The sequence below is a fragment of the Bufo gargarizans genome, chromosome 8 (genome assembly GCF_014858855.1).
Source record: "Bufo gargarizans isolate SCDJY-AF-19 chromosome 8, ASM1485885v1, whole genome shotgun sequence".
Lineage (NCBI taxonomy): Eukaryota > Metazoa > Chordata > Amphibia > Anura > Bufonidae > Bufo > Bufo gargarizans.
The window spans coordinates 35449337-35463618 of record NC_058087.1 but is presented as its reverse complement, the minus strand read 5'-3'; the positions used below and the strand labels follow the sequence as shown (position 1 = coordinate 35463618).

At 46.1% G+C, this 14282-nt stretch overlaps 1 protein-coding gene across 2 annotated transcripts in view; it reads left to right on the top strand.

Moving 5' to 3' along the window:
• Positions 1-382: 382 nt before the first annotated feature.
• The window catches only part of MAP3K20 (mitogen-activated protein kinase kinase kinase 20), a 215695-nt gene continuing 201795 nt past the window's right edge, over positions 383-14282 (top strand). For both annotated transcript variants that reach the window (XM_044303723.1, XM_044303725.1), the window contains exon 1: positions 383-530. The gene's annotated coding sequence lies outside the window, so the exon portion shown is untranslated. The remainder of the gene's footprint in view (positions 531-14282) is intronic.

Genomic DNA, 14282 nt, shown 5'->3' with positions numbered 1-14282 from the left:
GAGGGATTACTATGTGGGGGGCAATTTTTAAGCAGTATAGTTCCTGGGGCATTAGGGAGCACAAGATGTAAGTGGTCAAGTATTGGGGGGCGGGGGGGTGCCAGAGAAAGGACCGGCCCTGGGTGCCAAACACCCTGGGCACGCCACTGCTTCTGTGGGATGGTATTCTGTGCTGCACTATGGTATTGCTAGCCATGCCAACTTGTATCAGCCCCATCTACTTGTGTTGCCCCACTTCTAGATTTTTTCCAGGGCCACTTTACCTTCCCAGTTCGCCCCCGGTTGAGCCTCCCCCCTGTATATGTAGTGTCCTGTGAGGTGCAGTACAGTAGGGCGCTGCACGGTCCAGAAGCTAGGTGGCGCTAGAGCAGACCGCGGGGACCGTGCGCTGAGTGACATAGGGCCGGAAGTGGCTGTTGCACGCTCCGCTCAGCGCTGCGGCTGGAAAGTTTGTGGCTGTCACCTGGAGGGGACCGGGAATATCTGGGGAAGGTTGGAAGACTTCAGGCCGTGCTGCAGCTTCAGCAGAGGTGAGGGGCGCAGTGCGGGGCATGCCTGAGGGGCTGGAGAGGACATCGCCGAAGTTTAGAAGTGAGGGGACAGTGACTCAGCAGCCGCCGCTCTCCTGCTGTGTGCTCCCCTCAGTGCACCAGTGACAGGCAGCTTTGGGCGCAGCAAGTAAAGGTCTCCCTATGCGTCCAATACATCATAATGTCGCTTCCAATGAATCTGTCGCACGGTGACCACTGAGAATGTCCCGGGCTGCTTCATGCATGTATCGCACAGAAGTGCATGAAACGCTTTGTGAGAAGTGGTTCTTAGGTCCCTGTACACACCGTTCACCCCCGGGACTGCAGTCCTTATCCTGTGCTCCATGACACCAGAGCAGGGAGCGGCTGTGAGGAAATGTGGAGCTTGTGTGCAGGGACCTGGCATGGGGGCATTACAGGTGGCACATGGGTTAGAGAACACATGCTACAGTCGCAGGAAAACTGTCCTTAGTTGCCCACAGCAACCAATCAGATCCATCCTTTCATTTTCCAAGGAAGCTCTGAAAAATGAAAGGTGGGATCTGATTGGTTGCTATGGGCAACTAAGCCAGTTCTACTTTACACCAGTTCTGATAAAGCGGTGAATGTTGCCGATCAGTATGTTGGTATTCCGTGTACCGACCTCATGTATGTTGTAATATATGAGCACTGTGTAATATATAACCCACTGTGAGCACGTGCCGTCTTCCTTCTCTCTTCCTGTTCAACGCTGCTTTGCCATAGACCGCAGCAGTGGACAAGAAGGGAGAAGGCATGTGCGCATACAGCTGGGTGTCGGACCCCCGCAAATCTGATATTGATGACCTATCCTGAGGATAGGTCATCAATATTAAAAGCCCGGAGAACCCCTTTAAGTATTGAGCTAGAATGAGTGTTTATGAGATGCAATTTGTAAAACACTCTGCATAACTGTGAATGCATTTTTTTAAAATTATTATTATTTCTGCATTGTACTTGTGAAATTACAACTCCCAGCATGTTCCATTCACTTCCAGAACATGTTCCAAGAACAACCTAGCCATTGTGCATGCTTGGAGTTTTCCCACAGCTGGAGTTCTAGAAGATCGCTGACTCCTGTTCTAGGCTGATTTATGACTAGTTCAAAGATGTCCGTATTAAAGGATGTCTCTTTTTTGTTTCACGTCTTATTTTATTATTATTTTGTAACATTTTTCAAGAGAAAACTTATTGGACAAGTATCAGGAGAACAAAAAACACAGATATGACAGTGAAGACTACAGTAAATGAATACATAATGCACAATAGATAACAATGGTTACAGTCTCACTGCCTCTCACAATTTATTACAGTGGTTTTCTGAGGTTTTGATACTGATGAACTATCCTCAGGATAGGTCATCTATATCAGGTCAGCGGGGGTCCGACTGCCGGAATCTCAGCTGTTGTGCAGTGGCTCCGGTGTCAGAAATAGGCGCTGGAAGAACACAGCTCCTCCCACTGTGAAGTGGACGGAGCTGGTACTGCAGCACTGCTCCCATTGAAGTAACACAATGGATGGAGCTGTGTACTTCTGGTGCCTGTTGCTACTACAGAACAGCTGATCGGCGGAGGTGCCAGGAGTCGGACCCCCACCGATTTAGTATTAACCCCTCAGTGACCACTAATACGCCTTTTTACTGATGTAAACAAAGGGGGTTTTAGCTAAACAGCTGGCTTTAATCAATCATTACATGAACTTAAAATGGTGCATTAAAAACTATAACTTGTCCTGCAAAAAATAAGACCTCTTAGAAGATCATTGATTAAAAAACAAAAAAACTGTGAGGACGACGCAGCACTCATCCAAGCACTGCAGCCGCTTCAAACGGCTGATTGGTGGGGTGCTGGGAGTAGGACACCCTCCAATCTGATACTGAGGACAGGCCATCAATATCATAAAGCTGGAGCACCCCTACTTGTCACACGTGCCAGGTCCAACCCATTAACTCACGGCTTCTAAAACTGTTACGATTCCCATTATTATACATGTTATAAAGTTTTATTTGAGGAATGGCCCTAGTCTTTCTTTAATGAAATGGTTAAAGGGATTCTGTCAGCTAGTTTGAGCCTATAGAGCTGCGGACATGCGCTTCTAGATCACCGCTAGCACGTCCACAATATACATTCCCCATAGCTGTGAGTGCTTTTATTCAAGAAAAAAAACGATTTTATATAAAAAATATTCAAATGAGGCTAGTAAGGAGCCCAAGGGGCTGTTACCAACGTTTCAGGAGCCCAGCCACGGCACAGACGTCACAGAGTTGAAGCGCTGTAATCTCGCGCATGCGCGAGTATGCCGCATAGGAGTGCCGACATGGTGTTCCTTCCCTGTGCTGGCATCAGCCTCAGGGAAAGAACTGTGCATGCGCTAGCTGGCATGCGTGAGATTACGGCACTTTAACTGTGACATCAAGGGAGCAAGGAGGAGATTCGGAGGATGCGGGCGGTTCTGGGCTCCTGAAACGTCGGTAACAGCCCCTTGGGCTCCTTACTAGCCTCATTTGTATATATATATATATAATAGTTTTTTTATTGAATAAGAGCACTCAGAGCTATGGGGAATGTATATTGTGGATGTGCTAGCGACGATCTAGCAGCGCATGTCCTCAGCTCTATAGGCTCAAACTAGCTGACAGAATCCCTTTAAGGCCTCTTTCACACTACAGTATGTTGAATTCAGTGTTTTGCGTTCCGTTTTTCACGGATCCGTTGTTCAGTTTTTTGCTTCCGTTGTGGTTTCCGTATGTGTTCCGTTTTTTTTGCGGACCCATTGACTTGAATGGAGCCACGGACCGTGATTTGCAGCCAAATATAGGACATGTTCTATCTTTTCAACGGAACGGAAAAACGGAAATACGGAAACGGAATGCATACGGAACACATTCCGTTTTTTTGCGGAACCATTGAAATGAATCGTTCCGTATACGGAACGCAAAAAACGGACCGCAAAACGGAAAAAAAAAACGGTAGTGTGAAAGAGGCCTAAGACGTCTTCTCCCTATGTACTTGGGAGGAGTTGTCACTTTGGTGTAGAGATTTCCCAGCTCAAGCCGAACATTTACTTTAGTAAAGTTTCCTTGTGAAACCGGAATAATAAACTAGACCCAGCCGGCTAGGAAGTTCCCCCCAGATCTCAGTGAAGCGGGAGAAGAATATCAAGGTTCCTTTATATGATGCTGATGATCGTTGGCAGCACGGCCGTGTCTTGTCACCTGCTTGTGGCTGTACACTTGTGTCCGGATGTCACTAGGGGGATTGATTGACAAGTGCAAGGTCATCGCACATGGCCTGAGGATTAGCAGATACTGATCAGTGTCTCATTCCGGAGAATGCGTCAGGCTTGATTTATGGGACTCTTCTACAGCTAACTATTCAGGAGTCCTTTCAGGGTTCAACAATGTCCAAAAGCAAAAGGAAATAATGAAATGAATAGATTATTATACTTGATGTACTTGCATACAGAGGCAGGGATCATCAGCGGTGTCATCCACGTAGTGCAGGGGTTGTGTAATCCTCCGGCTCGTGACCTGAACGTGTATTTCTGCTGTGTCATTAATCTGCAATTGTTCCCAAATGACATGGGCAATGAGACAGGCATATGAATTGCAGGTCCCAGCTTCCCTGGCCTTGCATTGACAAGCACAGGCCATGGTGAGGGTTTCAATTGGGCCCCCTCTACCTGGTGCCGGATGGTGGACCGCTCTTCAGCACTTGTTAGTGGTATTATTGTTGTTCTACTTTTTGATCTAAGAGACTTAAAGGGCATCTGTCAGCAGTTTTGTACCTATGACACTGGCTGACCTGTTACATGTGCGCTTGGCAGCTGAAGGCATCTGTGTTGGTCCCATGTTCATATGCGTCCACACTGCTGAGAAAAATACATGTTTAAATATATGCAAATGAGCCTCTAGGAGCAACGGGGGTGTTGCCGTTACACCTAGAGGCTCTGCTCTCTCAGCGGCTGCTGCACCCCCTGCACTTTTAGTAAATCGTTCCTGTGGTTCTAGAGAATTTTTGGTGTCCCAGCTCCAAGCTTCCACACAATCGTACAAATGTTTCCCATGCCAGTGCAGATGATAAATGATCCAGCATTACTTCTGTAGATCAGCGTCAGGTGTGGCGGCAGGTTTTCCTTCTATAGGAGAGTATGACTAGCAGCAATCCGGTGAGACGAGAATAAATGATTCTGGAAAACAAGGGATGAATGATAGCCATGCATGTATAAAGGAGGGTGTTGCTTTAAATGGCATTAGCGTTCAGACAATGGATTTGCTGTGTTTTACTACGACATATTAATTCTGATACAAAATAGAACAGTAAACACATATAGACTTGCATAGGCCTCACGCACATGGCAGTTGGGTGGCCGTGGCCGTATTGCGGCCAGCAAACGGCGGGATGGGCAATCCACGGCCACCGGCCATGTGCACCACGCATCACAGATGCGGACCCATTCACTTGAATGGGTCCGCAATTCCAGAGATGCGGAACGGAGTCACGGGAGTGCTTCCATGGTGTTTCTTGCCGTTGTTCCGCACCGCAAATAAATATGACATGTCATATTTTTTTGCTGTGCGGACAGACCACGGACACATTCAAGTTGAATGGGTCTGGCCTGCTGCACGGATGTGGCCCGTGCATTGGGGACCGCCCGTGTGCATGAAGCCTTAGGTCCCGGGCGTCAGACCCCTACTGATCAGATACTGATGACCTATTCAGAGGATAGGCCATTACTATAAATATCTCAGAGACCCTTTGTAGGCTTTTACATATGCACTTCTGGAGGAGGAACAGGCTGCCAGAATCCCCTTTATCCGGAATACATGCCAGATTTCAGTTGGACAAAAATTACTACATACGGCATTTTTGGTGTGTCCAAAAGCCGGCATATATGCCGGAAAGCAGTCGGATCCCATTACAGTGAAAGGGGATCCTGCGGTGCACGGTGGTATCCGGCTATGCCAGATACAGTGAACTTTGGCAGTCTGTTTCTCCTCCAGAACAGACTGCAAGAATTCAGAGCACACATGTGAACCCAGCCTAGAGGGGTATTCTGATTGTTAAAAGTTATCACCTATCAGCTGGATAGGGGATAACTATTCGATGGTTGGGAATCCTACTGCTGTGCTGGGATGAGAAAAGTTGGAGATGAGAAATAGGTCCAAGCGCAAAATTACCAAGGGAAACATTTCAAATGTGAACTTCCCATTTTCTGCAGACGACTTCTTCTGAAAGCTCAGGAACAGCTGAGCTTGCAGCGTCTGGAGAAGTCTTCATACATTTTCTGCATAGTTGAGCTCTGTATCTGGAAGCCTCTATAACTGGGATTATACTGGGATCTACAATGCTGTAGGGGATCATTTCTCTTGCTGAAATGGTCACTAACTTAAAAAAAAACACTTTTGATTAGTGTTGAGCGAACTTGTGGTTTCAAGTTCAGCGTACAAGGTTCGGGTTATCTAAGAATTGAAACCACAAGTTCGCTCAACACTACTTTTGATATGTCATAGAGACATGTAAAAAGTTTAGATCAGTGGGGGTCCGAGTGCTGAGACCCCACCAATCTCTAGAACGATGGAAGAGAAATGCTCATATATTGCACTCTCTGTCCTCGCCGGAGAGGACGGAATTGAGCCCTTAGACTGCTATGGAGCCCGTCTTGTGCAGCGAGGAGTGTGACATGCGTGCACTTCTCTCCCTTCCTTTCAGGGATTGGTGCGGGTCTCAGACCCCCCACTGATCTAAACTTTTGATATATCTCTATGACATATCAAAGTTTTTTTGAAGAGTTGGTGACCCTTTAATGCACTGGACACAGTTCAATTGTTAACATTTGTGAGGCCAATTTGGCAACGTGAATCCTCTGTAAAGTCTGCGATGTACAAAATGTATCAGAAGTCAGTCAGATTTAGTCAGCGCGTTATATTTCAGAGGACCTGTCCTCTCTCCTGATGTGTGCATCTTGGTAAGTACTTGCATTCTCTGTGAAATAGCAATATTGGAGCATTTTTTATTAGAAGTTTCTGTTCTACCGTTCCTCTGTTATTCCCCCGGCCCATTCCTGAATAAATAAAAAACTGGGTGTGACAATTCTTCTTTACAAAGTGGTGTGTCTCTGGACAGTCTGGTTGGCTAGTATCAGAATACACCCCCAAATAACACCTCATCTTGGGCTGTGTCTCATGGACCTGCAGACAGTTGTTTCCAGCAATAACCTTGTTTTTGTCCTACATGGACCTACGGACCTCCCTGTCCAAGGGCTCATGCACACGAACCGTTTTTTTTCCCCGTGTCCGTTTGCTTTTCTTTTTTTCAGGCCATATACAAAAAAAAAAGGAAAACACTATGGGCCAGATTTATCTCTGCATAGGCCTCACGCACATGGCAGTTGGGTGGCCGTGACAGCTCACTCCACTTTAACATATGGCTAAAGTCAGTTTTAGCCAAGTCAGATTTATGATCGGCCCTTTAAGACTGTAATAAATGTGGTTTGACGGTAGCAGTTTATCCGTCAGTAAGCAGCTTTACAAAAGTCGCACATCTCTACGAAAAAGTTGCACGTTTTTATGAAAAAATCGCATGTTCTATTAAAAAGTCTCATAAGATAAGCATGGTCCTCACTGGAGTGAAATTGCGACTTTTTTGCGACTTTTTAAATAGTCCCAATAGTAAATCCGTCTAGAGATTCATTTACATAAGAAAACGCGCCCACTTTCAGAAAACTGGCGAGCATAGTGCAGAGCAGAAATTTGTGCACAGTTTTAGCGTTTGGGACTTTTTTATGGGACTTTTTCACTCCATTATTCTGACCTGAGCTAATGATAAATCTGACCTGAAATAATAAAGGAACAGCACAACATAAAGTCATAAGAATAGATGTTCCAGAAGTGTTATTACATGGGAAATGCATGAAGCTGTTAAAACATGCCTGTCAGGAGCGGTGACAGGTCCTCTTTAATAAGTGATTAATTGGTCCATGCTTATCATTATGATGCTCACTATGTACTGAGCATGCCATGAACATTGAACTCTTACAGATAATAAATAGAATATCATTAAAATGTAATTTCCAAGATTCTGGAACGTTTATTGCTAAAGATTCCCTAGTATGGCATATAAACGTGGGTTTGCTTGTGTTTATTAAAGATCTGCTACCAATTTTAATTTTTACTTTTGGGGCGCCTCCACACGCAGCAGATTTTGTGACAGAAAATTCCGCGACTGAAAATCAGTTCCATTCACCATAATGGGGCATGCAGAAATCAATGATTTTCAGTCACAGAGTTTTCTGCCACAAAATCTGCCGCATGTGAAGGAGCCCTTAGGCCCCTTTCACACGAGCAAGTTTTCAGCGTGGGTGCAATGCGTAAGGTGAACACATAGCAGCCGCACTGAATCCTGAACCTATTCATTTCATACATGAGCGTTTTTTCATGCATCACTTCTGCGTTGCGTGAAAAACGCAGCATGTTCTATATTCTAAGTTTTTCACGCAGCCCTGGCTTAATAGAAGTGAATGGGGCTTCAGTAAAAATCGCATTGCATCTGGAAGCAAGTCCAGATGCGATGCGTTTTTCACTGATGGTTGCTAAGGCCTCTTTCACACGAGCATGACGGATTGTCTCAGGATGCGTTTAGTGAAACTTGCACCATTTTGCAAGCAAGTTCAATCAGTTTTGCCTGTAATTGCGATCAGCGTTTTATTATTTTTTCAGCGCGGTTGCAATGCGTTTTGATGCGTTTTTCACGCGTGTAATAAAGAACTGAAGGTTTACAAACAACCTCCCTTAACAACTATCAGTGAAAATCGCTCATTTACACAGACTTATTGAAATTAATGGGTAAGGATTCCATGCGGGTGCTATGCGTTCACGTCATGCATTGCACCCGCAAGGAAAACCCACTCGTGTGAAAGGGGCCTAAGGCCTCTTTCACACGGGCGTCATGGATTTGGGCCAGATAAGATGCGGGTGCATCGCGGGAAAATGCGTGTTTTTTTTCCGCGCCAGTGCAAAACATTTTAATGCGTTTTGCACGCGCGTGAGAAAAATTGCCATGTTTGGTACCTAAACCCGAACTTCTTCATAGAAGTTTGGGTTTGGGTTAGGTGTTGTGTAGATTGTAATATTTTCCCTTATAACATGGTTATAAGGGAAAATAATAGCATTCTTAATACAGAATGCATAGTAAAATAAGGCTGAAGGGGTTAAAAAAATAAATAAAAATAAAATGAACTCACCTTAATCCACTTGTTCGCGCAGCCCCGCTTCTCTTCTTTCTTCTTCTTTGAGGAAAAGGACCTGTGGTGATGTCACTGTACTCATCACATGGTCCGTCACATGATCCATCACCACGATGATGGATCATGTGGTGTGGACCTTGTGATGAGCGCAGTGACGTCACCACAGGTCTTTTTCCTCCTGGACAGCAAAGAAGAAGACAGAAGAGAAGCCGGGCTGCGCGAACAAGTGGATGAGGTGAGTTAAATTATTATTATTATTATTTTAACCCCTTCAGCGCTATTGTACTATGCATTCTGTATTAAGAATGCTATTATTTTCCCTTATAACCATGTTATAAGGGAAAATAATAATGATCGGGTCCTCTTCCCGATCATCTCCTAGCAACCGTGCGTGAAAATCGCACCGCATCCGCACTTGCTTGCGGATGCTTGTGATTTTCACTCAGCTCAATTCACTTCTATGGGGCCTGCGTTGCGTGAAAAACGCACAAAATAGAGCATGCTGCGATTTTCACGCAACGCACAAGTGATGCGTGAAAATCACCGCTCATGTGCACAGCCCCATAGAAATGAATCGTTCTGGATTCAGTGCAGGTGCAATGCGTTCACCTCACGCATTGCACCCACGCGGAAATCTCGCCCGTGTGAAAGGTCTAAGAGATGTTGTTTTTATCAGGTGCGTGAAAAACGCATCCAAGCGCATTGCACCCACGTGGAAAAAACTGAACGCAATTTTAAACAAAACTCACTGAACTTGCTTGCAAAAGTTTCACTGAACGCACCCGGGGCCAATCTGTATCGTTCGTGTAAAAGAGGCCTTAGGGTGCATGCACATGATGGCAGTACAGTTTTTTTCAGATCTTCGCGTGGAGTGCCGCGATTCCACATGGATTTTGGTGTGGTTTTGCCCCGGATTTTAGCCTTTGTGATAAACTCCAAGCACTAATTAGGCTACATTCACACGACAGTGAAAAAATGTCTGTTAAAAACTGTCAAAGGCCCCTTTCACACGAGCGAGTTTTCCGCATGGGTGTGATGTGTGAAGAGAACGCATAGCACCTGTACTGAATCCTGACCCATTTATTTCAATGGGTATGTGTACATGAGCATTTTTTTCACGCATAATTTCTGCGTGAGAATCGCAGCATGTTCTATAGGCTACATGCACACGACCGTGCCGTTTTTTCTGCAGTCCGCAAACTGCGGATCCGCAAAAAACGGAAGCCGCCCGTGTGCCTTCCGCAATTTGCGGAACGGAACAGGCGGCCATTGATATAACTGCCTATTCTTGTCCGTTTTGCAGACAAGAATAGGACATGTTATATTTTTTTTGCGGGGCCGCGGAACGGAGCAACGGATGTGGACAGCACACGGAGTGCTGTCCGCATCTTTTGCAGCCCCATTGAAGTGAATAGCTCCGCATCCGAGCTGCCAAAATGGCGGCTCGGATGCGGACCCAAACAACGGCCGTGTGCATGAGGCCATATTCTGCGTTTTTCACATAGCATTTGGCCCCATAGAAGTGAATGGGGCTTCAGTGAAAAACGCATTGCATCCGGAAGCAGTCCAGGTTCAATGCATTTTTCACTGATGGTTGCTAAGAGATGTTGTTTGTAAACCTTCAGTTTTTTATCACGCGCGTGAAAAATGCATTGCACTCGCGCGGAAAAAAATGAAACACTGATCGCAATTACAGACAAAACTGATTGAACTTGCTTGTAAAATGGTGCGAGTTTCACTGAGCGCTCCCTGAACGTATCCTGGGCCAACCCGTATCATTAGTGTGAAAGAGGCCAAAGTCTGAGAAACTGACTTTAAAAACTGTGCCATTCAATTGTATGGGGGCTGTTGGTCAGTGAAAACAGACAGCATGGAACATGGTCTGTTTTTTTACATCCGTTATTCAGTGGCCGCCAAAAAAAAAAAAGTGTGAATAATCCCTTAGACTACTATTGCGAAAAAAAAACGTCCGTCACATGTTGTGTGAATGTAGCCTTAAGCTGGCCATACATTTGAGATAATGATCTGTCGCATTGCAGCCGATCAGTCGTCTATGGGATTGTTAGTACAAACAATCCTGCCAACTAAACTGCCCGACCAGGGAGTCCGTTTTTTATAAAACCCAGCTCCCTGGTGCTTGAGCACAATAGCAAGTGATTGGCTGAATTCAGCTGATCATGCCATCAACATGCAGTTTCAGCCGATGCATGGCCGAAGTCCTTCAGCATGGCGGATTATATTTTCAGCAGACAAGAGTCTGCCGTCGGCGATCACTCTAGTTTTTCAAACGTCAGTCGGCTGGAATGGCCGCAATCTGCCATTCCAGCCCACTTTAATCTTATGTCTATGGCCACCTTTAGACAAGAATGAGCTGCCAGGAGTTGATATCCAGCACATCAGTGAGAATTGCAGAAGTCTTGAAAAAAAGTCAACACTGGAAATACCAAGTCTTTGTATAAACTTAATTATTTATCAATGAAAGTTAAGAACTTGTGAAATGCCTTTAATTGTTCTTCAGTATACCAAAGAAACCTCTGACAAACAGATCCAAAAACACTGAAGCAGCAAACTTTGTGAATGTGAAAATCAAAACTTTTCGCCACGACTGTACAGAAAACTGTTGTGGGGGGAATTATAAATTCTGCCCCTGTGTGCATATACCCTATGGGTGCCATATTATGGCTGCACAGAACTTGAATGTTGCACGGAGCCTGAATACAGCAGTGTGCATAAGCCCTAAAACAAGTACTATAACTAGTGTTCAGCGGGTTCATATATGGAGCTGTTTTTGGCTAAATAAGGCGGCTTGGCCAGTCTCCATATAGTAAGAGTTATGTATTTGGTGACAGTAGAGTTTAACTATAAAAAGTGACATTTACAAGTTACAGCGCGCAGGATTTTCCTATCGAACATCCGAGAAACTTGAGCAGCCATCTTGTGTGCACTTTAGCTGCCAACTTGCTGCGGGGTTACATTAACTGTTATCACAGCAGTGTGTGTACGTTAAGGAAGAGCATGGATGTGCGCAGCATCGGGAGGCTGAGGGCCGCTGGCATGTTCTTGTAAATATAACTAAAAAAGGCAGCCTGGAACAAAAGAGATCTAAGAACCCCCTCCTCCTCCTCCCGCAATTCACACTTTGTCTTGTTTATTCTGGAGGGTGGATTCCCAGCGTTATATGCAATAAAAACAGTTGTACAGGAGCGTGAGGCACAGAACCATCGCTCTGCCCGCTAAGGCGCGCACATACGTGTAGAGGAGGGGATCTCTGTACTCAGTAGTAATGTAGAGGCTGTTACTGTAATGTCAGCAATCAATAATTATTCGGGAGGGAAAAGCAAAGGCCATCTATAAGAATTCCCTTGTAAGGCTGGGATCTTTTTTTAGGAGTGTTTCCCTTTTTTGCTGCTTTTTTTAGCAGTGTTCTTTGTGACATTTTTTCCACTTTGCTATTCCATGCAGCCAGATGTTACTTTAAAGTCTATAGTGAATTAAGAAAAAGTTATTTTTTTGTTGCGTCTTTTGCATCTGTAATTATTATTATTATTATTTATTATTAAAGCGGCATTCATTCCATAGCGCTGTACATATGAACAGGGGCGCACATACATAATACAGACAATTGCACTAAGCATGAACAAGACGAGTTACAAACTGGTACAGAAGGAGAGAGGGCCCTGCCCGTGAGGCTTACAATTTACATGGTATGCTAGAAGGACACAGTAGGTGCGGGTGAAGGTGGTCATGGCGGTATAGAGGCAGCAGGGTCACTGTTCGTAGGCTTGTCTGAAGAGGTGGGTTTTTAGGTTTCTTTTGAAGGATACCACTGTAGGTGAGAGTCTGATATGTTGGGGTGGCGAATTCTGGAGAATGGGGGATGCACGGGAGAAATCTTGGAGGCGATTGTGGGAAAAGGTGATAAAATGAGAGGAGAGATGGAGGTCTTGTGAGGATTGGAGATTGCATGTGAGGATGTATCGGGAAAGTAGGGAGGGGACAGTTCGTGGACGGCCTTGTATGTATTTGTCAGTATTTTGAACTGAATACACTGGGCAATGGGGAGCCAGTGAAGGGATTGTCATTGGGGAGAGGCAGAGGAGTAATAGGTTGAGAGTTGAATTAGCGGGCAGCAGAGTTGAGGATAGATTGGAGGGGTGCGAGAGTGCTAGATGGAAGACCACAGAGGAGAGTGTTGCAGTAGTCTAGGTGGGAGATGATGAGGGCATGTACAAGCATTTTCGCAGATTCAAAGTTAGGCCTCATGCACACGACCGTTGTGTGCATCCGTGGCCGTTGTGCCGTTTTCCGTTTTTTTTCACGGACCCATTGACTTTCAATGGGTCCGTGGAAAAATCGGAAAATGCACCGTTTGGCAGCCGCATCCGTGAGCCGTGTTTCCTGGCCGTGAAAAAAATATGACCTGTCCTATTTTTTTCACGGCCAACGGTTCACGGGCCCATTCAAGTCAATGGGTCCGTGAAAGAACACGGATGCACACAAGATTGGCATCCGTGTCCGTGATCCGTGGCCGTAGGTTTTAGTTTCATACAGACGGATCCGAAGATCCGTCTGCATAAAAGCTTTTTCTGATCTAAGTTTTCACTTCGTGAAAACTCATTTCCGACAGTATATTCTAACACAGAAGCGTTCCCATGGTGATGGGGACGCTTCTAGTTAGAATACACTGCAAACTTCGTACAAGACTGCCCCCTGCTGCCTGGCAGCACCCGATCTCTTACAGGGGGATATGATAGTACAATTAACCCCATCATATCCCCCTGTAAGAGATCAGGGCTGCCAGGCAGCAGGGGGCAGACCCCCCCCCCCCTCCCCAGTTTGAATATCATTGTGCGGCCCCCCCCCCTCCCCTGTTGTTAACTCGTTGGTGGCCAGTGTGCGCACCCCCCTCCCTCCCTCCCTCTATTGTTTTAATACATTGGGGCCAGTGTGCGCGCCCCCCCCCCAACCCCCCCTCCCTCCCTCTATTGTTTTAATACATTGGGGCCAGTGTGCGCGCGCCCCCCCAACCCCCCCTCCCTCCCTCTATTGTTTTAATACATTGGGGCCAGTGTGCGCACCCCCCCAACCCCCAACCCCCCCTCCCTCCCTCTATTGTAATCATCATCGGTGGCAGCGGAGTAGAAGATTTTCATACTTACCTGCTTCTTGCTGCTGCGATGTCTGCGTCCGGCCGGGAGCTCCTCCTACTGGTAAGTGACAGGTCTGTGCGGCGCATTGCTGTCACTTACCAGTAGGAGGAGCTCCCGGCCGGACGCAGACATCGCAGCAGCAAGAAGCAGGTAAGTATGAAAATCTTCTACTCCGCTGCCACCGATGATGATTACAATAGAGGGAGGGAGGGGGGGGTTGGGGGGGTGCGCACACTGGCCCCAATGTATTAAAACAATAGAGAGAGGGAGGGGGGGTTGGGGGGGCGCGCGCACACTGGCCCCAATGTATTAAAACAATAGAGGGAGGGAGGGGGGGGGG